Source organism: Giraffa tippelskirchi, chromosome 12 (genome assembly GCF_054371585.1).
Source record: "Giraffa tippelskirchi isolate mGirTip1 chromosome 12, T2T-mGirTip1v1.2.pri, whole genome shotgun sequence".
NCBI lineage: Eukaryota > Metazoa > Chordata > Mammalia > Artiodactyla > Giraffidae > Giraffa > Giraffa tippelskirchi.
Window position 1 is genome coordinate 16,466,498 of NC_137286.1, and position 26,035 is coordinate 16,492,532.

The following is a 26,035-nucleotide window of genomic DNA, read 5'->3' on the forward strand; positions in this document are numbered from 1 at the left end:
GAAGAAACTGACTTAAAACTCAACATTCAAAAAACAAAGATCATGGTATACTGTCCCATCACTTTATGGCAAATAAATGGGGGAAAAGTGGAAACATTATCGGATTTCATTTTCTTGGGCTCCAGAGTCATTGCAGACAGTGACTGCAGCCATGAAATTAAACGTTGCTTGCTCCTTGGAAGAAAAGCTATGATAAACCTTGATAGTGTATTAAAAAGAAGAGACATCACTTTGCTGACAAAGGTCTGTATAGTCAAAGCCATGTTTTTTCCAGGATTTATGTACAGATGTGAGAGTTGGACCATAAAGAAGTCTGAGAACCAAAGAATTGATGATTTCAAATTGTGATGTTGGATAAGACCCCTGAGAGTCCCTTGGACTGCAAAGAGATCAAACCAGTCTACTTGAAAGGAAATCAACCCTGAATATTCATTGGAAGGACTGATGCTAAACTCAAGCTCTAATACTTCAGCCACCTGATGAAAAGAGTGGACTCATTGAAAAAGATCCCGATGCTGGGAAATATTGTGGGCAGCAGGAGAGGAGGGCAACAGAGGAGGAGTTTGGACGGCATCATCGACTCAATGGATATGAGTTTGAGCAAATTCTGGAAGATAGTGAAGTACAGGGAATCCTGGCACGCTGCAGTCCATGGGGTTGAAAAGAGTCAGATACGACTTAGCAACTGAACAACAAAAGCAACATCTATAATGAGTGAGGAAACTATGGAAAAAATATAAAAGTGGCTAAATTTGGAATTCATTTGATGAAGACTGATTTTTTTTTTTTTTTAATTTAGCATGTGGCATTTTTATGAGGCTGAAAACTCACTCATGACTATATTCACCCAATGGATGGATTGAACAAAAAGTCCCAAGGTCATTCCTGCTGGATGCCTCAATTTTCTGCCATATGACCTTTCATCTCAAGTAATTTAGACTAGGCTTCATACATAAAGTTCTCAAGTTTCTAAAATGTGAGAGCAGAGGGTGCAAGCCCTCTTATGTTCTATGTTCCAGAATCATCTATTTCTTCTGCCACATCATATTGGTCAATACAAGGCTCAACCAGTCCAGATTCAAGAATATGAATAATTATTTTTCATAAGAGGACCCAGAACAGTTATATGACATGCATGTTTGGACACGAGAAGATGTGATTCACTGTAATGCATTATGAAATTGCTTACTACACTGGGTATCCTTTTTCTAGAAGGGGAGAGAATCTTTCCCATTCCATTTGAAAACATACTTCAAGCAGTACAAGCTGAACTTATGTAAACTGGTCTACATTTCACATACCCTCTGTGAAACTGAGACAATCTCAATTCTCTGTAATATGAAGTGACATCTCACTTAAAAAATTTTACTCATTCTATGAAGCATGTATATAAATACAATATAAACACTGAAAAGCCTTCTAATTACCAAAGAAATTGAATCATTGGATACGTATCTGCCTACAGTAAAAAGCCATAGGATAATTCCTATACAAAACCTTTTAAATAATAATATAATAAGGATATGTATGGCTGAGTCCCTTTGCTGTCCACCTGAAACTATAACAGTATTTTTAATCAGCTATACTCCAATATAAAAAAAGTTTAAGACAAATACTAAAATAAGGATATTCCCCAATGAATTATATGATTCAAGAATATTCTTGGTACACAATAGTTAACTGGAAAATTAGAAGTCAGTTACATATATGAACATAGCTGCGACAAAAATCACGTACAAAATATTCTTAACCCAATATGACTAAAATGGTAGATGAAGGCAAAATCCTTTAGAAAAGATTGAGATTCATTCTCATCACTGTTCGAAAAATAGCTATGAAAAAAAATGTCCCAGAAAATATACAAAATGAAAGCAATAACCTAGACATGGACCTTGCATATTTTATAGAAATTGACTCAAAATGGAATGTATATCTAAATGTAAAGTGTGAAACTATAAGACTTCTAGTAGGAAACTAGAAGAAAATCTAGGTGATGTTCAGTTTGGTGATGAGTTGTTAGATGCAACATCAAAAGCAACATCCATGAAAAAAAAAATTGACGTGTAGCACTTTATTAATATTAAAAACTCTTTTCTCAGAGCCACTGTTAACAAAATATAGACAAACCACTGACTGGGAAAAAATATTTGAAAAGCATATACATAGTAAAGCTCCTGATATTCAAGTTAAAAAGAATTCATAAAAGTAAACAATAAAGAGAACCCCAAAATGGGCAAACGGAACAGATACCTAACCTAAGAAGATATATAACTGGCAAATAAGTATAGATCATGAACATCAAATATCATTAAGGAATTACAAATTAAAGCATCGAGATACTGGTAAATGCCTATTAGAATGACGCATATGCAACAATCCTGGTGAGGATGAGGAGAGGCTGGAACTCTCATTTATTATAGTTGGGAATGCAAAATGGTACAACCACTTGGGAAGAGTTTGGCTGTGACATACAAAGCTAAACATAGATTACCAACCAGCAGTCACATACTTAGTTACTTATTAAACTGATGGAAAACTTACATCCACCAAAAGACTGTGCATAAATGTTTATAGCAGGTTTATTCATAATTGCCTAAAAATGAAAGCAGCATTATGTCCTCCAATAAGTAAATGGACTTCAGAAAATCTGTGTGATATCCATACAATTGAATTTTATTCAGCAATAAAAATGACTATCAAGCCATCAAAGACATTGATGAATGTTAAATGCACATTACTAAGTAAAAGATGTCATTGTGAAAAAAGTATGAGTTCTGTGATTTGAATTACATACCATTCTGAAAGAGGCAAAAGTATAGACAGACAAATATAAGCATGTCATACCGTGAAGGCAGGGGAGAGGAAATTTGAAAAGGTAGAGCATAGGGGATTTTTCAGAGGTTAACCTGTTCTCTCTGATATGTACTGCAGTTATATGACTTCTTGCCTTTGCCAAAATCTGTTGAAATTTAATGTATTTAAAAATTTTAAGAATATATTATTTTGGAGTTCAAGGGTGCCTAGAACAAAATGCAGAATGACAAATAAATCACCTGTATTTCACATATATTTAACAACCTTTTCCATTGTCTTAGTCCATTTTGATTGTTATCACAAAACACCACAAGCTAGTTGGCTTATGAACAGCAGAAATGTATTGTTTCTCCATATACCTGGAGCCTGGAAGTGCAAGATCAACCAGCGTGATTGAATGAGGGCCCTCCCACAGCGGAAGGAGAAGCTCTGTGGGATCTCTTTTTGTATAATGTCATTAATGCCATTCATGAAGTCTCCTTCTTCATGACCTAATCACTTCCCAAAGGACTTATCCACATATATTATCATGCTTGGGAGTTAGAATTGCAATACATGATTTTGGAGGGATCAAATTTTCAGTTCATAGCACTAATTAAAGGGAGTGAAGTAAACTATGCTGACCTGAATGACTATGTCATGGACTATTTCAAACTGAAGGCAAAAGGAATTATACTGTAAACATTCTAATGTAGTTTTCTATTTGATAAAGTTCTTTCCATGGGGACATAGATTAATAATTCTGATAGTGCTATACATGTGCAGAGGAATTAAACCATTAAGTAAGTGGATAGTAGAAGGTGAAAGTCAGGTTTTTCACTTTTAGAGTGGGCATTTATACATAATCATGGGGGTGAGACTATAATGGCCCATGAGATAATGGATTAAAATTGTAGAAGTCAGTATGAACATGTGTATATGGATGGCTAGATATAGAAACAGTTACAAATGTATGCCTACCTATAGGTTAGCTCTTTACATATATTTTCTTGCTCTGTGAGCTGGAAGTGCCTAGAAGCAATGAAACTCAGTAGCAGTGTTCATGGTTGATACCTGGATTACAATTTCTAGTACCATTCTCCAAAATAATAATCAAGGGCTATTGATTGTAGGACTAGTAAAGGAAATGCATAAGATGAGCCTGGAGGATCTTGTAATGCCAGAGGATAATTTATAGCTTAGTACACAACTCATGATCACACACAGAGACATGTATACACACAATGGTGGTGTTATGTCAAAGAGACTTGAATGTCAAGTGAAAGGGCTTCTGATGGTCAAAGCTACAACAACTTGAGTAAAACAGTAAGCACATTTGTACTGGATTATACTTCAAAATAAAAAAAATATTCTTGAGTCCATACTGACATAAATAAATTACTTTATAAGTAAATAAATAGAAAAAAAGAAAAATTTTCCATGCAGATATAGTCCAAATAATATAGATGATAATATAGATATTTCACCCTGGAGATGGATCATAACTCCTCATTACTTAAATGTAGATTGTACTAATTGACTTGATTTCAAAAGTGCAATGTGAAAGTGGAGATGGTGAGTAACTTTACAGTGGAGAAATTACACAAACACTACCTCAGGCAGGTAATTAAGGTCAGTATCGATATGATGGCAATAAGTCTGTAGCTTATGGTATGTACCCTTCATATGATGTCATAAAAATGATACCTTGCTTATGTGGCCTTGCTCTCAAAAACCAATAATTCCAGTCTAATTATGAGAAAAAACATCAGACACATCCCAACAGAGGGGCATGCTACAAAACATCTGTTAAGTTAATTAAACAAGGAGTCTATTAGGCTGAAGTAACGCTAATGTTTTGGTAGCCAATGTAGGCAAAGCAAAATCTAAGCCTGTAAATGCCTCAAGATTAAGAAATCAAAACCTAGCTACAACACATCACAAATAGTCAGCTGGCTTTACAGTCAATCAATCAAATAATTTTCTTTCTTTGATTCTATAACTTGCCTACCTAAGTCTTTCCCCTAGCTTTCCTCAGCAGAGCACTTCTAATCACCTTGAGCTTAGCACTGCCATTTCTACTGCATTTTTGCTCAAATAAACTCTTAAATGTTTTAATATGCCTCAGTTTATATGTTAACACAACTTACCAGCATCTCTCAAAATATTCTTTAGAAACAAGGAAAGTCTAAGAAACTGGCACAGATGAGAGAAGCCCAAAGAGATATTACAACTAAATGCAATGTGGTATCCTGAATGGGTCTCTTAAGCAGGAAAAGAGGGTAAGAACTAAAAATGAAGGAAATCTGGATAAAATACAAACTTTATCCATGGGGTCACTTTAATTTCCTTAGGTAGTAAAATCATATTAACATTGTTTCATTAGTTTTAATAAATTTACCATAGTAATGTAAAATGTTATTAGTAATGGAAAGTGGATGCAGGATATATGTACTAAATTTTCAATCCTTCTGTAATTCTAAAGCTATTCTAAAATATATATACTTAAAATTATAATTAGTATTATTCTAAGTAGGAATATTTGAAACCGTTACAATCAGCAACAAAATATTTCCTACTATTAATACTTCTATCATTATTCAGAAGATCTAGGTAACAAAATTAGGCATAAACTCAAGAGAAAATAGGAGAAGGGAATGGCAACCCACTCCAGTGTTCTTGCCTAGAGAACCCCAGGGACGGGAGAGTCCGGTGGGCTGCCGTCTATGGGGTCGCACAGAGTCGGACACGACTGAAGAGACTTAGCAGCAGCAGCAGCAAGAGAAAATATGTAACATTTTGAACGTGAAAAACAGCACTCCTGTTATATGACACAATGCATTGCTAAAATTTAAAACAAATTTACAGGGCAACTGTCAGAATTTTTAGGTGATTTTAATTTTTAAGATGGTTGGCCAACCTATAGAGTAAGGCAACCTATGAAATGGGAGACAATATTTGCAAATCATATGTATGTTTGGAAGTTAGTATGAATTCAGAATATATAAATAACACAACTCTCAGTAACAAATAACAAACAACATTTAAAGTGTCCATTTAAAAATGGACAAATGGACGGGCCCGGCGGCCGCGGTGTCTTCGGCAGCCCTCAGTACAGGACGATGCGGAAGGTGGCGGCATTGTTGGCGGCACCGGGAGGGGGCGCTGTGGCAGCAGTGGCGGCGGCGCCCGCGGGTGATATAAAATGGCGGATTTCGAGGAGTTGAATATGTTTTCCAGTTTTAGGGTTTCTGAACTAGAAGTGTTACTAGGCTTTACTGGACGGAATAAAAGTGGATGTAAGCATGACCTCCTGATGAGGGCATTGCATTTATTGAAGAGTGGCTGCAGCCCTGTGGTTCAGATTAAAATCCTAGAATTGTATAGACGCCAATGCCCACGGACACTTGAAGACCTTTCTGATTTATCCACAATCAAATCACCGGTTTTCAGTTTGGATAGGAGCTCGTCACCTGAAGAACCTGACTGGGCTGTGGCTGGAACCCACTTGTTGCCTTCCACTTTAGTTACACCTCACTTGCCGTTCCCTCCTGTTGGTTCTGTGCTGCTTCAAGATACTAAACCCACGTTTGAGGTGCGGTAGCCAACTCCCCCAGTCCCTCCTGTCCAGCGTGATGTGCAGTAAAAAAAAACAAAAACAAAACAAAAAAAAACACTTAACCGTTTTATGATGCCCTTAATGTTCTCATCAAGCCCACGAGTTTAGTTCAAAGCAGTGTACAGCGGTTTCAAGAGTTTTTATTTTCACTCTTACACCTCAACAAGTTAGAGAGATGTGCGTATCCAGGGATTTTTTTTTTGCCAAGTGGTAGCAGAGGTTATGCAGTACAAGTTCAGCTGAGACTTTGCCTGGCAGAGACAAGTTGCCCCAAAGAAGATAACTATCCCATTAGTCTCTGTATGAAAGTAAATGGAAGTTGTTTTGTTTGCCTGGCAATGCACCACCACCTAAAAATGGGATTGAACAGAAGCGCCCTTGACGCCCATTGAGTATTACATCTTTAGTTAGGTTATCCTCAGCTGTGCCAAACCAGATTTCCATTTCTTGGGCATCAGAAATTGGAAAGAATTACTCTATGTCTGTGTATTTTGTATAGCTCACATCAGCCATGTTATTACAGAGATTGAAAATGAAAGGTATTAGAAACCCTGATCATCCCAGAGCACTAATTAAAGAAAAACTGAGGATTCTGACAGTGAAATTATTATCACTAGCCTTCGCGTGTCCTTGATGTGCCCTTTAGGGAAAATGAGGCTGACAATCCCATGCCAGGCGGTGACTTGTGCACACCTACAGTGTTTTGATGCTGCTCTTTATCTGCAAATGAATGAGAAGAAACTCACCTGGATTTGTCCTATGTGTGACAAAAAAGCTGCCTATGAAAGTCTAATTTTAGGTGGGCTTTTTATGGAAATTCTCAATGACTGTTCTGATGCGGATGAGATAAAATTCCAAGAAGATGGTTCTTGGTATCCAATGAGACCGAAGAAAGAAGCTGTGAACCTATCCAGCCAGCCATGTACAAAAATAGAAGCTTCAAGTGTCCTCCGTAAGCCTTGTTCAGTGACTGTAGCCAATGAGACAAGCAAGAAGAAAGTGGATGTCATTGACCTAACAATAGAAAGCTCTTCTGATGAAGAGGAAGACCCTCCTGTCAAAAGGAAAGGCATCTTTATGTCAGAAAAACAAAGCAGCCTAACCAGGGGTTCTCATGTATCAGCCATCTTCTGTAAGGGTGCGCAGTGTGACTTCCGTTGATCCTGCTGCTATTCTGCCTTCATTAACAGACTACTCATTACCATTCCACCACACGCCAATCTCAAGCATGTCCTCAGATCTGCCAGGTTTGGGTTTCCTTTCCCTTATTCCAGTTGATCCCCAGTCTCACCTCACCCTTAACAGAAAGCAGTATGTCTGTCAACACTACCAGCCCCTATGAAAGCAGTACTCATGTGAGTTCATCCAGCAGCAGAAATGAGACAGGGGTCATAACCAACAGTGGAAGTAACATTCCTGACATCATCTCACTGGACTAAAGAAGGACTCACTCAATTCTAGAAATCATTCATCAGAACTGCTCTTTCTTGGATCTTTGCTCCATGGAAGCTATTTTTTGCTAATGATTACTTTGATATTTATTGAAATGTCAGATGGATTCTTTTGCCTTCTGAGAGATGAACACAGATGATTGCAACAAGAACCACATGACATGCAAGGATTTTTGTTACTCTTGGTGTACTCTTGAGCATCAGATACATTCAACTGTAATTATATCCTCCTGAGAAATGGATTTCAATTTCATGTTACTGGATGGATTCTACAAATCAGGTAAGTTTTGTTATACACAACGATAAAATTATGTAAACATTCAAGTATACTTGTTTCTAATTAAAAAAAGATGTAATCAGTGATTCTAAAATGACAACTTTTCATTTAACCTGAAGTGAAGGAAAAATATATGGAAAGAACTTATGTTTGCTGAGTGAATCCTTTCCATGGATCTGTTCTGTTTCATTGAAGTAATGAAGTCTAGATAAGTGGCCACAGCTTGGGTTCCACTTTTATCCGTTTCCATCAAAGAAAAATGGCCTTTGTGTTAAGCATTTCCCCTGGTGGTTGTTTCACTCCGGTATTATGTGCCCGTGAGTGCAGAGTGGGGTTCTGGGATTTGGCTGCTCCCTAGTAGTGATTATGTTGAAGAACACCATGCAGAGTCTGCCCTGATATAGTGTGTGCTGTTTTTGGTAATTGAACTTTCTCATTCTAGAGATGTCTGTAAATTAGGGGCTTACCTTCTCAAAGAAATTCTCTGCAACTGTTGAATGAAATGCTTTTGGATTAAGGTGTGGCTGGAATGTTTGTTAAAATTTTGTTCACACTGTGCAGAAATATTGAGAGCATGGGGGCAGTGGAAGAACAGATTTAGGGGCAGTGGGAATAGCAAAGTTTAATTTCTTCCTAAGAACTTCTTTTACTCGTTTATTTTATAGGATAATGCTCAAATCTGTGATGAGTAATACTGACAAAGAAAGTATGTCATAGATCTCATTTTGCTCATAGCAGTGATTTTTAAACTTAAAGAACAAACAATAGCAAAGGGATGGAGATGGCATCAGGTTTCCTTTTTTTATAAAAGGAAATGTTTCCTGAAACCACAAAAGATAAAACCAGAATTAGAAGTGTTTGAGTATAGGAAAAGTTTGAAGAGGAAAGGATGGACCTGAAACCACTTTGCAAGCCACTCTCTTACTATGTGTTTGATTTTAAATCTCTCAGGAAACTGAATTTTACCCTTAGGGAAATATTTTTATCCAAAGTTTATACTTAGCTTTCATTTGGCTGCACAATTTTGATTTCTCAAGGAGTCAATTCCTTCCTAATGTTTAGTTTCCTCTCCCTAAGCTGTATCTAAATAAACCTTTGTTTAAAAATCATTAATCTAGCTGATTTCTCAGACTGAAATGCCCAGATGAAGAGTCTGATCAGTTTCATATAGGATAGGGAACAGTCAGGGTTGGTGCAGCTTCAGGGAGCTGCCTTGTCACTGCTTGGTTCTTCACACCTTCTCAAGTTCTCATGACCCTTGTGCTGTTTTTGTACTCATTTAATCTTCTGTGATTTTCTACATCATCGCCTCTTTGGCTGTATTGTCCCCTTAATGTATTACTCCTTTTGGAGAGTTAAAAACATGGAAAACAAACCTGAATCTTCTTGCAGTCGTTGCATCATAGTTGCCAGTTTTACCTTTTTAGGACATGTTGCAGTCCTTTGGTCCATATACAGAATTTCTTCCTGGTAAAACTTTATGTTGCTGCTCTAAATGTGGATGCAAGTTCTGTTAACTCTGTAATCATACAGAAAGAGTAACGTGATTTGTGTGGTATAATTTGTTAATAAAGAAATGCTGTATATTTGTTATCATTTCATTACCCATTAGATTTTCAGAGACCCTCCCCTCTGCAACTTAACCAATAAAGTTTTAAAAGGTAAATGAGAAAAAAAAGAAATTTATTTATTTACTTGATTCCTGTAACTGATAACCTCTGCACTTTTATAGTTGTACTTTGTTTTCTTTTCACTATTTTATGTGAACAGTTTTATTGTTCATTTTTGGTACTTTACACTAAATTACATAAAATTTTAATTTGTCCCCCCAAAAATGGACAAAGGATTTTAATAGACATTTCACCAAGAGTGATATACAAATAGATGAGCATATGAAAAGGTGCTCAATATCATTAATTATTGGAGAAATGTAATCAAAACCACAGTGACACAGCACATTGCAGGCATTATGATGGCAACTATCAAAAAAATAAAACAGTAACATTTATTGGCAAGAATATGGCAAAAATCAAAACTATGTAATGCTGGTGGGATTGCAAAATATTTCGACTGCTATGTAGAACAATCTGGCAGTTTATCAAAAAATTAAAAATAGAATAACTATATGATCCAGCAATTCTGCTTCTTAGTATGTAATCAAAAGAATTGTAAGCAGGTTCTAAATGAAATGTTTGTATACCCATGTTCATTGTAGCATTTTTTAGATAAAGCAAAATTTGAAAGCAACCAGAGTCCTTCCTGGCAGCTGAATAGATAAGCTAAATGTTGTATATAGATACAGTGGGATATTTAACATTGCAAGGGATGAAAGTTCTGCCATAGGCTACAGTAGGAGTGGACCTTGAGGGAAGTATGCTAAATGAAACAAGCCAGTTGTAAAAAGAAAAATTACCACTTATAAAGGATACCTACAGAAGTCAAATATATTGAGACAGAAAGTAGGATGATGGTTGTCAAGGGCTACAAGGGGTGAGGGGAATGGAGAGTTGTTGTTTATTGTGTATAGTGTTTCAGGTTTTTAAGATGAAAATAATCCTGGATATATATTTAGTGTGAATATACTTGAACTACTGAACTGTATACTGTAAAATGGTTGGATGGTGAATTTTATGTGTATTTTGTTGTTGCTCAGTCATTAAGTCTGGCTCTTTGGGAATCCATGGACTGCAGCACATCAGGCTCCTCTGTCCTACTGTCTCCCAGAGTTTTCCCAAATTCATGTCCTTTGAGTCAGTGATGCCATTTAGTCGTCTCATTTCATCCTCTGCTGCCTCCTTCTAACTTTTGCCCTCAATCTTTCCCAGCATCAGGGTCTTTTGAAGTGAATCAGTCCTTCCCATCAGGTTGCCAATGTACTGCATTTTCAGCTTCAGCATCAGTCCTTCCAATGAATACTCAGGACTGATTTCCTTTAGGATGGACTGGTTGGATCTCCTTGCAGTCCAAGGGACTCTCAAGAGTCTTCTCCAACACCACAGTTCGAAAGCATCAATTCTTTGGAGCTTAGATTTCTTTATGGTCCAACTCTCACATCCGTACATGACTACAGGAAATACTATAGTTTTGACTATAGGGACCTTTGTCAGCAAAGTGATGTCTCTGCTTTTTAATACGCTACCTAGGCTTGTCATAGCTTTCCTTTCAGGGAGCAAGTGTCTTAGAATTGCATGGCTGCAGTGATTTTGGAGCCCAAGAAAATAAAATCTGCCATTGCTTCTACTTTTCCTCTTCCTATTTGCCATGAAATGATGGAACCAGATTCTAGGATCTTAGTTGTGTGGTTTTTTTTTTTTTTTAATGTTGAGTTTCAAGCCAGCTTTTTCACTCTACTCTTTTACCCTCATCAAGAGGCTCTTTAGTTCATCTTCACTTTCTCCCATTAGAATGCTATCATCTGCACAGTTGTTTATCTGTGTTTACCTCGTGTTTTTCTCAGGTATAGAGGCTGGTACATGTGTGCTTGCTAAGTTGCTTCAGTCCTGTCTGATTCTTTGCACTCCATGTACTGTAAGCCACCAGGCTCTGCTATCCATGGGATTCTCCAGGCAAGAATACTGGAGTGGGTTGCCACGCCTTTCTCCGGGGAATCTTCCCAAGTCAGGAATCAAACCCACGTCTCTTATGTCTCCTGCTTTAGCAGGTGGGTTTCTTAGCGCTAGCACCACCTGAGAAGCCCATAGAAGTTGGGAAGATGGACAAATGGAGGAGAATATAAACAAGTAGAATGTGCAGGTAACGTTCTACTGCTTAGGTTTGATGTTGTCTTTACAGCTATATATTTTAAAGAAAAAAAATGGAAAAATTTAAATAAAAGAAAATCAATTTGTCAGCAATTTTTACCCTTATAGCAATCACTTTTAAATTTTAAGTAGAATGATTTTTTTTTTCAGTAGAAAGATTGGATTTGGGAATTCAAATAGTTTACCTTAAAGAAGAAATCCTACATGTGATATTCTTTTAGAAGAAAAGCTGAAACATAAGTGAATTATGTACTCAGAAGCAGCAAAAAAAGTGACAGCATTCCTCCTTTCTGTTTTCTCTAATTCTTTGGATGTATTGTTTTATGACTGCAAGCTCATAATACACGTGAGTTCTGATACTCCTCCATTTTACCAGTTACCACAAAGTGGAATAAGTCTATCTGAGGACCTGCTTCAGCTAATTTTATTATCATTCACTTAAATATCATCTTCTTTGGCACATAATCAGCCAGGATGGAGTGCATCAAATTGCTCTTCACTATTACTATTGCTGCATTCTGGACTTTTATGCTGCCAAACATCATATTGAGTATGATCATTTCATATAAATTTGGTATAGAAGAATGTTAAGAATATTGGTGTTTAAGACAATATGATAGAGTATATGAATAGAGAACACCTTAAAACATGAGACAGCTAATGCAGCCAAATATTCTAAATCATTTTAAAATTGACATTTGGATTTCTAAACGGCAAAGTTAAATAACAAATTTATTCAGCTCTAATGAATATTTGATTGGTTTTCAAAGATAATTGCCCTCTATCAGGGTCATAGTATTAACATGAAGATTAGTCATTATCTTCTTTATGAGAATTGGAAAGAAATCCCTATTAAGATTTTTGAAGGAGCTTGTCAATGAAATGGCTTTGCTTACTGATGGCATTATATGATTTGAAAATGTTTCTTCAAACCTGCTTTTTATATTTTTTCTAAGTTCTGTTTTTATATTCATGGAAAAGGACTTCAAAAACTTGGGTATAATATATATCTTCACATAATTTTGTGCAATAATATTCATTTTAGTTCAGGTGCTCAGTCATGTCTGATGCTTTGCAACCCCATGGACTGCAGCACACCAGGCTTCCCTGTCCTTCACCAGCTTCCCTGTCCATGACCAACTCCCGAAGCTTGCTCAAACTCATGTTCATCAGGTTGGTGATGCCATTCAACCACCTCATCCTCTGCCGACCTTTCTTCTCCTGCCTTCAATCTTTCCCAGCATCAGGGTCTTTTCCAATACCCATTGCAAAGTATTGGAGCTTCAGCTTCAGCATCAGTCCTTCCAATGAATATTCAGTCCTTCCAATGATTTCCTTTAAGATGGACTTGTTTGTTCTCCTTGCAGACCAAGGGACTCTCAAGAGTCTTCTAAACACCATAATTCGAAAGCATCAATTCTTCGGCACTCAGCTTCTTTATAGTCCAACTCTCACATCCATACATGTCTACTGGAAAAGCCATAGTTTTGACTAGACAGACCTTTGTCAGTAAAGTAATGTTTCTGCCTTTTAATATGCTGTCTAGGTTTGTCATAGATTTTCTTCCAAGGAGCAAGCTTCTTTTAATTTCATGGCTGCAGTCACTATCTGCAGTGATTTTGGAGCCCAAGAAAATAAAGTCCATCACTGTTTCCATTGTTTCTCCATCTATTTGCCATGAAGTGATGGGACCAGATGCCAGGATCTTAGCTTTTTGAATGTTGACTTTTAAACCAGCTTTTTCACTCTCCTTTTTCACTTTCCTCAAGAGGCCCTTTAGTTCCTCTTTGATTTCTGCCAGGTGGTGTCATCTGCACATCTGATGTTATTGATACTTCTCCCAACAGTCCTGATTCCAGCTTGTGCATCATTGAGCCTGGCATTTTGCGTGGTGTACTCTGGATATAATTTAAATAAGCAATGTGACAATATATAACCTTGACGTATGTCTTTCCCAATTTGGAACCAGTCCACTGTTCCATGTCCGGTGGCAACTGTTGCTTCTTGACCTGCATACAGATTTCTGAGGAGGCAGGTGAAGTGGTCTGATATTCCTATCTCTTGAAGAATTTTCCAGTTTGCTGTGATCCACATAGTCAAAGGCTTTAGTGTAGTCAATAAAGTAGAGATGATGATTTCCTGGGATTCTCTTGCTTTTTCTATGATCCAACAGATGTTGGCAATTTGATCTCTGCTTCTTCTGCCTTTTCTAAATCCAGCTTGAACATCTGGAAGTTCTTGGTTCATGTACTGTTGAAGCCTCACTTGGAGAACTTTGAGCACTACCTTGCTTGCGTGTAGTTGTGCAGTAGTCTAAACATTCTTTGGCATTGTCCTTCTTTGCGATTGGAATGAAAACTGACCTTTTCCAGTCCTGTGACCATAGCTGAGTTTTCCAAATTTGGTGGAATATTGAGTGCAGTACTTTCACAGCTTCATCTATTAGAATTTGAAATAGCTCAGCTGGAATTCCATCACCTCCACTAGCTTTGTTCATGGTGATGCTTCCTAAGGCCCACTTGACTTTGCATTCCAGGATGTCTGGTTCTAGGTGAGTGATCACATCGTCATGGTTGTCTGGGTCATTAAGATCTTTTTTTGTATAGTTCTTCTGTGCATCGTTCCCACCTCTTCTTAATATATCTTACTTCTGTTAGCTGAGAAAAGAAGAGAAGCTAAAAGCAAAGAAGAAAAGGCAAGATATTCCCAGTTGAATGCAGAGTTCAAAAGAATAGCAAGGAGAGATAAGAAAGCTTTCCTAAGTGATCAGTGCAAAGAAATAGACAAAAACAATAGAATGGAAAAGACTAGAGATCTCTTCAAGAAAATTAGATATACCAAGAGAATATTTCATGCAAAGATGGGCACAATAAAGGACAGAAACTGTATGGACCTAATACAAGCAATAATATTAATATAGTGAAATTAGGAAGAAAAACAGGCACATTCTTTCTGTTGGTTTATCTGTTATGAATTATTAATTGTCATATTTAGCAATTACTAAATTAAATTGAATAAAAAATTTTGGGAAAGTAATTTTAAAGATTATCTAAGCCATATACCTTTAAATATGAATTGTTATTAAAAATAACAGCCTTCAATATTGTATAGCTGAAATGATTTAGGTGACCACAGAAATTAGATATTGCCGTTGAATCTAATCATAGTTCATGAAAATTGCATCCAGTGCTTATATTTTGTCAATAAGAGAAATGTGCCGAAATTCCACATCAAAGTATAGTAGAAAATCCCCAACTGTGATACACAATGGAAGAGTTAGGAGGAATCATGCATCTAAGATACATTTGACATGGTACTCTTTGAGTAAAATGGCTATACAGGACAGAAATAGAATGCATGTAAACTCTCAAAAAGATCTCTGGCATTTCCACATGAAATTTGCTAGAGAAATACTTCAATGTTGTAACATCAAAAATAAAAGCGAAAGATTGAAACCTAGCAGCTAATAGCAGTTTGCAAACTGTTACAGCACAGATAAGAAAGGCATGGCGTTATCCCATTCCCATTAAAAACTGGTCTGAATAGATAAAAGCTGAAACTATTAAAATCATGACAAAAGACAAAGAGTAGCACTCAATACATGGACTCCATGAGGACATATCACACTTACAGGAACACATTTTACTACTGTATCACTGTAGGATTGTAGAATTTAGACACAGAAGAGTGATATTATTAGGTTGGTGCAAAAGTGATTGCAGTTTTGCATTTTTGAACTTTGCCATCTGATATTGGAATATATTCTTAAATAAGTTGTTATGTTATACATCATTTTAATGCACATTTCTTGCTTTCTTTCTGTATGTTTTTCTATTTTTGCTAATGACTTATTACCTGTTCTTTATGTTTATTTTAGGCTACAGAAATGATGTTAGTGAAAAAGCAAATTCAAGGTATTTTTTTTTAATTTGAGTTCAAAATGTGTCATAAAGTAGCAGAATGAACTCACAATATCAGCAATGCATCTGGCCCAGGAACTGCTAACAAATGTACAGTGCAGTGGTGGTTCAAGAAGTTTTGCAAAGGAGACGGGAGCCTTGAAGATGAGGAGTGTAGTGGCCAGCCATTGAAAGTTGACCAAGACCAACTGAAAGAATCATCGAAACTGGTCCTCTTGCAACTACACGAGAAGTTGCAGAAGAACTCACTGTCAACCATTCTAACGTCATTCAGCATTTGCAGCAAATTGGGAAGATGAAAAAGCTCTATAAGTGGGTGCCTCGTGAGCTGACTGAAAATAAAAAAAAATCATCATTTTGAGGCATCAACTTTTATTCTATGCAACAACAATGAACGATTACTCGATCAGATTGTGACGTGAGAAAGTATGCATGTTAAGTCACTTCGGTCCTCTCTGACCCTTTGCAACCCTATTGACCATAACCTGCCAGGCTCCTCTGTCCATGTGATTCTCCAGGTAAGAATACTGAAATAGTTTGCCATTTCCTCCTCCAGAGGATCTTCCCAACCCAAGGATTGAACCAGCGTCTCTTACGTTTCCTGCATTAGCAGGCAGAGCTCTTTACTACTGCTGCTGCTGCTAAGTTGCTTCAGTCGTGCCCAACTCTGTGCGACCCCATAAACAGCAGCCCGTGAGGCTCCGCTGTCCCTGGAATTCTCCAGGCAATAACACTGGAGTGGGTTGCCATTTCCTTCTCCAATGCATGAAAGTGAAAAGTGAAAGTGAAGTCACTCGGTCGTGTCCGACTCTTCACGACCCCATGGACTACAGCCTACCAGGCTCCTCCATCCATGGGAATTTCCAGGCAAGAGTACTGGAGTGGGTTGCCATTGCCTTCTCTTTACTACTAGTGATTGTCAGAAAAGCGGATTTTACAGTTGACGACAGCCAGCTCAGTGGTTGGGCAAAGAAGCTCCAACACACTTCCGAAAGCCAGTGAAGTGAAGGTCACTCAGTAGTGTCTGACTGTTTGCGACCTCATCAACTATACAGCCCATGGAATTCTCCAGCCCAGGATACTGGAGTGGGTAGCCTTTCCCTTCTCCAGGGGATCTTCCCAACCCGGTGATCAAGCTTAGGTCTCCTGTATTGCAGGCAGATTCAAGCTGAGCCACAAGGGAAGCCATCCCAAAGCCAAATTAGCACCAAAAAAAAGGTCATGGTCACTGTTTGGTGGTCTGCTGCCTGTCTGTATCACTACAGCTTTCTGTATCCCAATGAAACCATTATATCTGAGAAATATGCTCAGTGAATTGATGAGATGACAGCTGCAGCCAGTATTGGTCAACAGAAAGGCCCCAGTTCTCCTCTAGGACAACACCCAACCACAGATTGCACAACCGTGGCTTCAAAAGTTGAACGAATTAGGCTACGAAGTTTTGCCTTATCTGCCATATTCACCTGACCTCTGGCCAACTGACTACCACTTCTTCAATTATCTTGACAACTTTTTGCAAGGAAATGCTTCCGCAACCAGCAGGATGCAGAAAATGCTTTTAAGAGTTTGTTGAATCCTGAAGCATGAATTTTTAAACTACAGGAATAAACAAACATTTCTCACTGGCAAAAATGTGTTGATTGTAATGGTTCCTATTATGATTAATAAAGATGCTTGAGCCTAGTTATAATGATATACTAGCTGCATTTACTTTTATAACAACCTAATATGTTCTTTACTTACATGTGCTGCCATAAACTCCCTTTCTATTCTTTATGACATAACAAATATTACTTATCGCTTATGACATAGCTTAAATATCCTCTCCTTTGTTCTCTCAAGAAAAATAAATCTTAGCTACCTCTATTTTCAGTTTGTCTTCTCTCTACCACTTGATAGAGCATTTATCACACTGATGCAAATATCATATTGTAGATATTCTAAATGCATATTTTTCTACATTATAACACCTATAAAATATGGATATGTGTTATAATTGATGCAATAAAAGAAGATTAGATCTTTTTAATTGCACTTTTTTCTTTCTTATTAGAATATAAAATAATGATGTTATAATCAGTAGCAACAATGTCTCTGATATACAGTGGTAAATATACAGTTGACTATTCAAGGATGAAATTCATATCTTACTCCTTTGTGTTTCTTAGAGCCCCAAAGAGTGGCTGTCACATAATTGATGAGTAATAAATGATAAGGCAATGTATCTCATCAGTATCAGTCTGATAACTATTGCTCCATTAAAAATAACAAATCTTCAGAACTTTTTATATAAGCACATGTAGCCAAAAAAATAGTAAATAAAAACAGTAACATGTCTCTCAGGTGCAGATTATTTACACTACCTGCTTCATGAAGAATTTTTTCAATACATTCATAAACAGAAAGATGGAGAGCGGATTCATGTAAAATAGGGAGAGGATATAAATATAAAATCAGCAATAATTTGTGTAACATTGTCTTTAGAGAATATATTTTTGTATTTTATTATTCCCTGATTATTGACAGTGGTGCCAGCTTATTATTGGACAGGGTTAAAAAAGTATGCATAAGAATAACCAAGAAATTTAGCATATACCTTAGGCCTAATGAAACAGAATTTTCTCTTCAAATACAAATTAAAACTGAGACAATGAAAATTATTATCATCTCTCAAGTGTTCTAACAATTGCATCAAGCTAAATTTAAGATTTTTCTTTTGAAAATTTATCTGTACATTGTAAAATATAGAGACCAAACCATTTGCAACATTAGTGAATTATATAACAGTATGCAGTTATTAATTTTTGCAAAAGATACTTTTGAAGGAAAAATAGTGATAGAGTTAAAAATGAGATTGCTTTCAAAATGACTCCTAGTTTTTATGTATGTTTCATTGATAATGTATATTTTTCTCCTCAATTTTGTTGTGGATTGCATTGTTTCAGTCAACTCAGCTTATAACCACTGTGCTCTTTGTCCATTACTTACAGTGGCATTATAATCCTGAACCCTAATATAGTGTATTTCTCAGCACAGGGAAGTGAAGGGAAGTTAAATTTGATGTTGATAAGTGAAATGAAATATTTATTTTCACATCAAGTATAAAATCTCCCTTATTTGCTTCTAGACTACATGGATATCAGTGACCTTTATGATAATTCATCCTTTAAGCAAAGAAAATAATTGCTCTGGCTCTTACCATTTTTAACAGTAGGGTGAAACTATGAAGTAGAATAAGTTACTGTAATAATTTTCGTCTAACAAGATTTGAAGTGTAATTAATATACTGAATAGGATATTTTACTTAGAAGAAGTGATTATAACTTTATTGCCTTTAAGTTATATAGTGTGTGTGTGTGTGTGTGTGTGCACCAAGTAGCTTCAGTCTTGTCTGATTTTTGTGACCACGTAGACCATACCCCTCCAGGCTCCTCTGGGATTTCTCAGGCAAGAATAATGGAATGGGTTGTCATGCCTTCCTCCACAGAATCTTCCCAACCCATGGTTCAAACATGCATCTCTTATGTCTCCTACATTGACAGATGGGTTCTTTACCACTACTGCCACCTGGGAAGTCCTGTGTTGTAAATTCTGTACATTAAATTTCAACTCAGTCTGCTAAGCCCTAGGTTATGCCTGACTACAAAATTTACACTTGATAGATGCTACTTTAAAATTAGGATTTGATGTAGTGTTTATTTTATTAGTATTTATATCTTGACATTCTGGAACATAGCTATTTATTACAGTATGTTTTAGTTGTGAGAGTCAGATTATTTTCACCTTTTTCTTGACACACAACTAGATTCCATTTCCCAGTTTCTCTTGCAGTTAGATGAGGCCATGTGATTATGTTGACAAACGAACTGTGACAGAAAGTAATGTTCAAGACTTTCAGGTCCAGCCCATAAAAATTTCCCACAGATGATATTTCTTGTTCTTTTCCCTTATAGCTGGATGGAATAGAGAAAACTTCTAGAACAAATTCAGTAGCCATGTGGGGAAGAGCATAGATCACAGGATCACAACTGAGAGGAATGATGTCCATTCTGCAATATCAGTGTTGGATTGTGAGGTAAGGGGGAAATAATGTATTTCTGAATTTTGGGGATTTAGTCATTTCAATAGGTAACAATAACTGATGTAATGTAGTTGGTGGATAAAATACTGAACTGACAATGACAAAACATTACTATTCATACCTCTGGTCTTCAACCAATAGTACTGTGAATTTAAGAAAGCTTTAGACCTCAGTTCTGCTTTATTGACCAGGACAAAGCCTTTGACTGTGTGGATCACAGCAAACTGTGGAAAATTCTTCAAGAGTTGGGAATACCAGACCACCTGATCTGCCTCCTGAGAAATCTGTATGCAAGTCAAGGACCAACAGTTAGAACTAGACATGGAACAGCAGACTGGTTCCAAATTGGGAAAGGGGTATGCCAGCGCTGTATATTGTCACCCTGCTTGTTTAACTTATATGCAGAATACATTGTGAGAAATGCTGGGTTGGATGAAGCATAAGCTGGAATCACGATTGTTGGGAGAAGTATCAATAACCTCAGATATGCAGATGATACCACTCTACCACTCTTATGACAGAAAGTGAAGAAGGATTAAAGAGCCTCTTGAAGAAAGTGAGAGGAGAGTGAAAAAGTTGGCTTAAAACTAAACATTTGGAAAACTAAGATCATGGCATCTGGTCCCATCACTTCATGGCAAATAGATGGGGAAACAGTGACAGACTTTATTTTTTTGAGCACCTAAATCACTGCAAGATGGTGACTGCAGCGATGAAATTAAAAGATGCTAACTCCTTGGAATAAAAGTTATGACCAACCTAGACAACATTGTTAAAAAGCAGAGACATTACTTTGCCAACAAAGGTCTGTCTAGTCAGAGCTATGGTTTTTCCAGTAGTCATGTGTGGATGTGAGAGTTGGCCTATAAAGCAGCTGAGCGCCTAAAAATTGATGCTTTTGAACTGTGGTTTTGAAGACTCTGGAGAGTCCCTTGGACAACAAGGAGACCCAACTAGTCCATCCTAAAGGAAATCAGTCCTGAATATTCATTGGAAGGACTGATGCTGAAGCTGAAACTCCAATACTTTGGCCACTTGGTGCGAAGAATTGACTCATTAGAAAAGACCCTGATACTGGGAAAGTTTGAAGGTGGGAGGAGAAGGGGCCAACAGAGAATGGATGGCATCATCAACTCAATGGACATGAGTTTGAGTGAACTCCGGGAGTTGGTGATGGACAGGGATGCCTGGCGTGCTACAGTCCATGGGGTCGCAAAGAGTTAGACACTGAACTGAGCGACTGAACTGAACTGAGCATAAAAAAATGAGTTCCTAAGCATCTGTAGGTAAATAGAGAGGTAGATAGGTTGATAGGTAGATAGATAAATTGAAAGATAAAAAGCTACATATCTTAAGATATCATAATAAAATGAAAAATCACACAACTTTTTTGAGTCTGTTTCCACTCGAGTTATAAAATTTTCAGTAAACACCAAAATTCTTGATTAAGTATCAATATCATATGGTATATGAAAAATGCACATTAAGACAAAATATTTACATACAATTTTGATATATTGCTTTAAAAGGGATAATACTTTACATTGTCAAAAAAAGCAATATAGATTGTTTTGCCCATATATCTTATTCATGAAAATGTCTTTTTGCCAATTCATTTTCACACAAGTTGAATGAAATTTATTAATTCTTTATTTTCTTAAACATTTAGCCTACATGTGATTAACCTGTAATAATGTGATATAGATGTAAATCCATTGCATAAAATGTATTAAAGTATAAATATAATTAGCTTGCTTAGCAGTAATATGCTTTAATTAGCTTATTATTCTCTCATATTACATTTTACTGCCTTTGACATTGGCCTCTTTAAAACAAATTTAGTAAACAGTATCAGTCAACCATGCAAATAGATGAAAACTATTTACCAGCCCACAAAATGTTTTACCAGCCCTTCTGCTTTGGTGATATCCCAAATGTAGTAAAATTAATGTGATTAGCATCCTTTATGAGTCACTCAGCAAAAGCTCTCCTTCTCTGAATCCATAATGAATGAATGATTAACAAATGTTAATCATTATTTCTGTATTATTTCCAGCTTGAAACTGTGAATGTAAAGTCATGATCTAATAATGTCTTGATTGTCACCAAATAAAGTAATTCTTCCATAACCAATATTTAAATATGTTCATGTATATTTTAAAACTTGAATATTTAACAGAATAGGAGAGAAGAGTGGGAGTATAGTTAGGACAAGAAATTATTGAACAAATACCTCTCCTGCGATGACTACACCTAGGTAATCACTAACCACTTTCCATAAGAACTAAATTCATTTGTTTGTAAAGATAGCTGTAAGGTTTTTGCTTCAGCCACTACTCAACAGTTGCTTTTGCATTATTCACAGAGAGATCAGTGACTGGGAATTGACAACAGGAAGGAACATGATAAAAGGTAACTCAGGCAGATTGCTGTGACCATCTTGGACTTTTAATACTGTGACAGTTTCCTTGGTAGTTAGTTGCTGAGTGACAATTGGCATGTGACTCTAGAAACATGATTCTTCTCTCACCTCTTAACATTATTATGCAATGTAGGGCCTAAGCTTTGTCATTTAAACTTGTTGGACTCAGATATCTGTAATATTAGAGTAGGATTATATAATTAATTAGAAAATACCTAAGCCCATCTGGATCATTAGAAGGTTGCACCATTGCCTGGCCTGTTTAGTGCAGTGTGACATAGCATAGCTACTGACAAGTACATCCTCAAGGCCACTTTGCTTAATATACGTGTCACTTTAAAATTCATGAAAAATCATTGGTAACTCTATACATTAATTTATCAACAAAAGATAAATGTCGTTTATTCTAGGCAACTAAGAAAGGTGGGGAAAAAGTAAAAACAGTATCTAATATTGAAAAAAAATTATACAACATAAAAAAATAAGTGACAGTAGGAATGTATACTTATAGGCATAAGCTGGTAGTAGTCCATGTAGAAGGATTTTCACAAAAAATTAAAGAGTTCAAAAGGTACAGAAATGGTAAGGCTTGAAATTTTAAGAAAACTGACATTTACAGTCCAGACAGGAAGCTACGAGTCTAAAAGAAATGGAAGGGTTATAGCATTGGTCAAAAAGTGGGGGAGTTTATCAAAGATATCGAAAGGAGAGAGTTCTATGATTAGAGGAATCATCAAAAATGCCAAATTCTCCCAAGAGCCCAAATGCTCAGTGTCATAAAGGTGACACTGGTGAGCCTAGCAAGGACAGGTTAAGAATACATTAAGTCCTTCCTCATAGTAGTCAGTTGTCTTTTCCCACTGCTTATAAAGCTCCTATCGGCTCCTAGACTCACGGACAGAAAGAAAGCTTCCTGAGACATAGTAAAGTCTGCATAGGCACAGAGAAGACATCAAGTTGGAAGTTGTCATATTCTTTTTATTAAAATATTTGTGTTTGCTCTTTTACAGTTGTTATTTATTTACCTTTTGTTCCCAACTTTCAACAATGTGGTTTCAATTGTTAGGTTTGATAAGTGTAAAATGAGTTATATAGACATTTATATCTATAAAGAGACTATTCTAAAATTATAATGACTTCTATTTTGTGAACTTATGGACTTTGTTTCAAATTTCTTGAGAGATTTACATAACTCTATGATGCAAACAAAATGATCTAGGTTAATAGGATTGTTTTGGGCTACATATACTTAGATTTTTTTTTTTTTTAAGTAGTAAATTTCCCAGCAAATTCACACATGCTGAAGTGATGTAATCCTCACCCACACTGCCTATGCTTATTCACAAATCAGACTTGAAAATTTTCTAAGCCTTTTCTTTGTTTTGTGCTCAGTGTCCATTTGCTCTGCATTTCTCTTTCAGGATAGAATTGTGAAATAGGATTTTCGTCCCCTCGATGGCCTTAGTTATGTGTGAAGCTGTGATTTCCGGCAGGTTCACTAATTATAAAACAGATCTCTGTATGAGGCAAAAAGCTTAAACACGCCTCATCAATAAAACCCAAAGAAGAGAGTTCCTGGAATTCATCCCCAACACTGTATGAATTTTTAACTTTTTTCTAGTCATACCTATGAGAAGCCTTTCCAGGAAGATATGTTCATGCTGCTTCAATTAGTATGATCTCTTCCTGGACTTGGTGAGACAATATCTTACAGATTTCAATTAGAATGGGCTTTTTATTGTTAAATAGGTGAAGTCAGGACAACCTATATTCAAAATCTGCTCTTTCATATTTCACACATTTTCCAGGCACTGAGAACTTTTTGTCTAACCACTGTGGCATTCCACCTCTTACTTCTTCACAGTTTATGTGGCTGAGTTCCTCAGTAATTTGTTAACTGACAAATTGATGTTAATGAGCATCACTCTTTTACTTCAAATGAATCTTAAATAGGGGAAAATACGACCTATCTATGAATGAAAGCTCCTACAAATGCAGTTGGGGAGCATGAGTGAAGGGGAATATTCTGAAGCACACGAGTTACCCTTTTCTTCTAGTTTACCCTCCTTCATGCCTGAGAGTGGTCCATCCAACCAAAGATTCAAGTCATGTTGGTAACTTAAAAAAAAAAAAAAATCTATTGATTCTTACTGACTGCCAGTTAAAATCCAAGCTGTTAAACATATCATGCATTGCTTTCCAAGATTTGATCACACTTCTTTACAGTTGATTCCACATACTCTAGTGCAATACTGGAAGAGTAAAGGTATTGCTTGAGTTTTTTTAACTAAAATAAAGATTGAATTTGTTTAAGAGATATTTAACATGCTGATACTTATAGGAAAAGGGCTTCCCTGGTGGCTCAGTAGTAAAAGAATCTGCCTGCCAATGCAGTAGACGTGGATTTGATCCCTGGGTCGGGAAGATCCCTGGGAGGAGGAAGTGGAGACCCAGTCCAGTATTCTTTCTTGGAAAATCCCATGGACAGGGGACCCTGGCATGCTACAGTCCTTGGGGTCACCAAGAGTTGGACATGACTGAGCGACTAAACTACCACCACTTAAAGGAAAATAATTTGTCCATATGATCGTTTTTATCTGCACACGAGAGAGAAGTCCATGCCAATATATAGGGTTTTAATATTCTCTGCCTTTTTTAATGTAGTGCTTTTAGTTTATATGTCCTAGGTATGTGAATTCATAGCAACAAAATATCTAATGTTATTAACCCTCATGAGATTAAGTACCCGAAAAATACAAAGCTCCCGGAAGAATAGAATCCTTATACTGCAAGTAAGACTAGTAAGTAAGCAGAAAAACACAAATAGGCCAGCAGTTTTATTACACATTAGAAGCAACATCATTGACTCAAATTTGACAAGAAGTTGTCCCACAAAGTTGGAATTTTCAAAGAAAAAAGACAACTTGAAAGAGAGATTTGTGTCTATTGCTGTTAAAAATAAATTTCTCCCTAGGAATACAGTATGCTAACGTTATTTATAAAACATAGTTGAAGACATTTACAAACTAAAACCTAGAACACAGCCAAAAACATTCATAGTAGAGAAAAAATTATACAATATCATTTATTTCATATTTACTTACCCTATGAAATGTTCCCTAATGTATCACTGGAAATACAAGAGTAGATGTATATCATTTATAAATAGAAGAAAATATCTATATTGAGGTTTCATATTCTTTTTGTCTTTCTTTTTGTTTGTATTGATGATTTCAAGGCTTTAGCATGCCAGCATTAATTATAATATGAATGCACTCCTTCACATGCGCAATACAAAGGCTCTGGATGCATCAATAAAAGAGATGAAATAACATTCAGGCACTGTATCCAGTCACATGTCTCATTCTTCTAGGCTATGAATTCTCAAAGGAAGAAATCAGTTCAGTTCAGTCACTTAGTCATGTCCAACTCTTTGTGACCCCATGGACTGAAGCACGCCAGGCCTCCCTGTCCATCACCAACTCGCGGAGTTTACCCAAACTCTTGTCCATTGAGTCCATGATGCCATACAACCATCTCTTCCTCTGTCATCCCCTTCTCCTCCTGCCTTTAATCTTTCCCAGCACCAGGGTCTTTTCAAATGAGTCAGCTTTTCGCATCAGGTGGTCAAAGTATTGGAGTTTCAGCTTCACCATCAGTCCTTCCAATGAACACTCAGGACAGATTTCCTTTAGGATGGAATGGTTGGAA

At 36.6% G+C, this 26,035-nt stretch overlaps 1 long non-coding RNA gene and 1 pseudogene across 1 annotated transcript in view; both read left to right on the forward strand.

Annotated features, from left to right (window-relative positions):
- The window catches only part of LOC145528918 (uncharacterized), a 263,362-nt gene extending 240,574 nt beyond the window's left edge, over positions 1–22,788 (forward strand). The window contains exons 5-7 of the long non-coding RNA XR_014070790.1: positions 15,779–15,815; positions 19,775–19,896; positions 22,268–22,788. This is a non-coding gene — a long non-coding RNA (uncharacterized LOC145528918). The remainder of the gene's footprint in view (positions 1–15,778; positions 15,816–19,774; positions 19,897–22,267) is intronic.
- On the forward strand, positions 5,999–7,851 carry LOC145528917 (E3 SUMO-protein ligase PIAS2 pseudogene; annotated as a pseudogene).
- Positions 22,789–26,035: the final 3,247 nt, after the last annotated feature.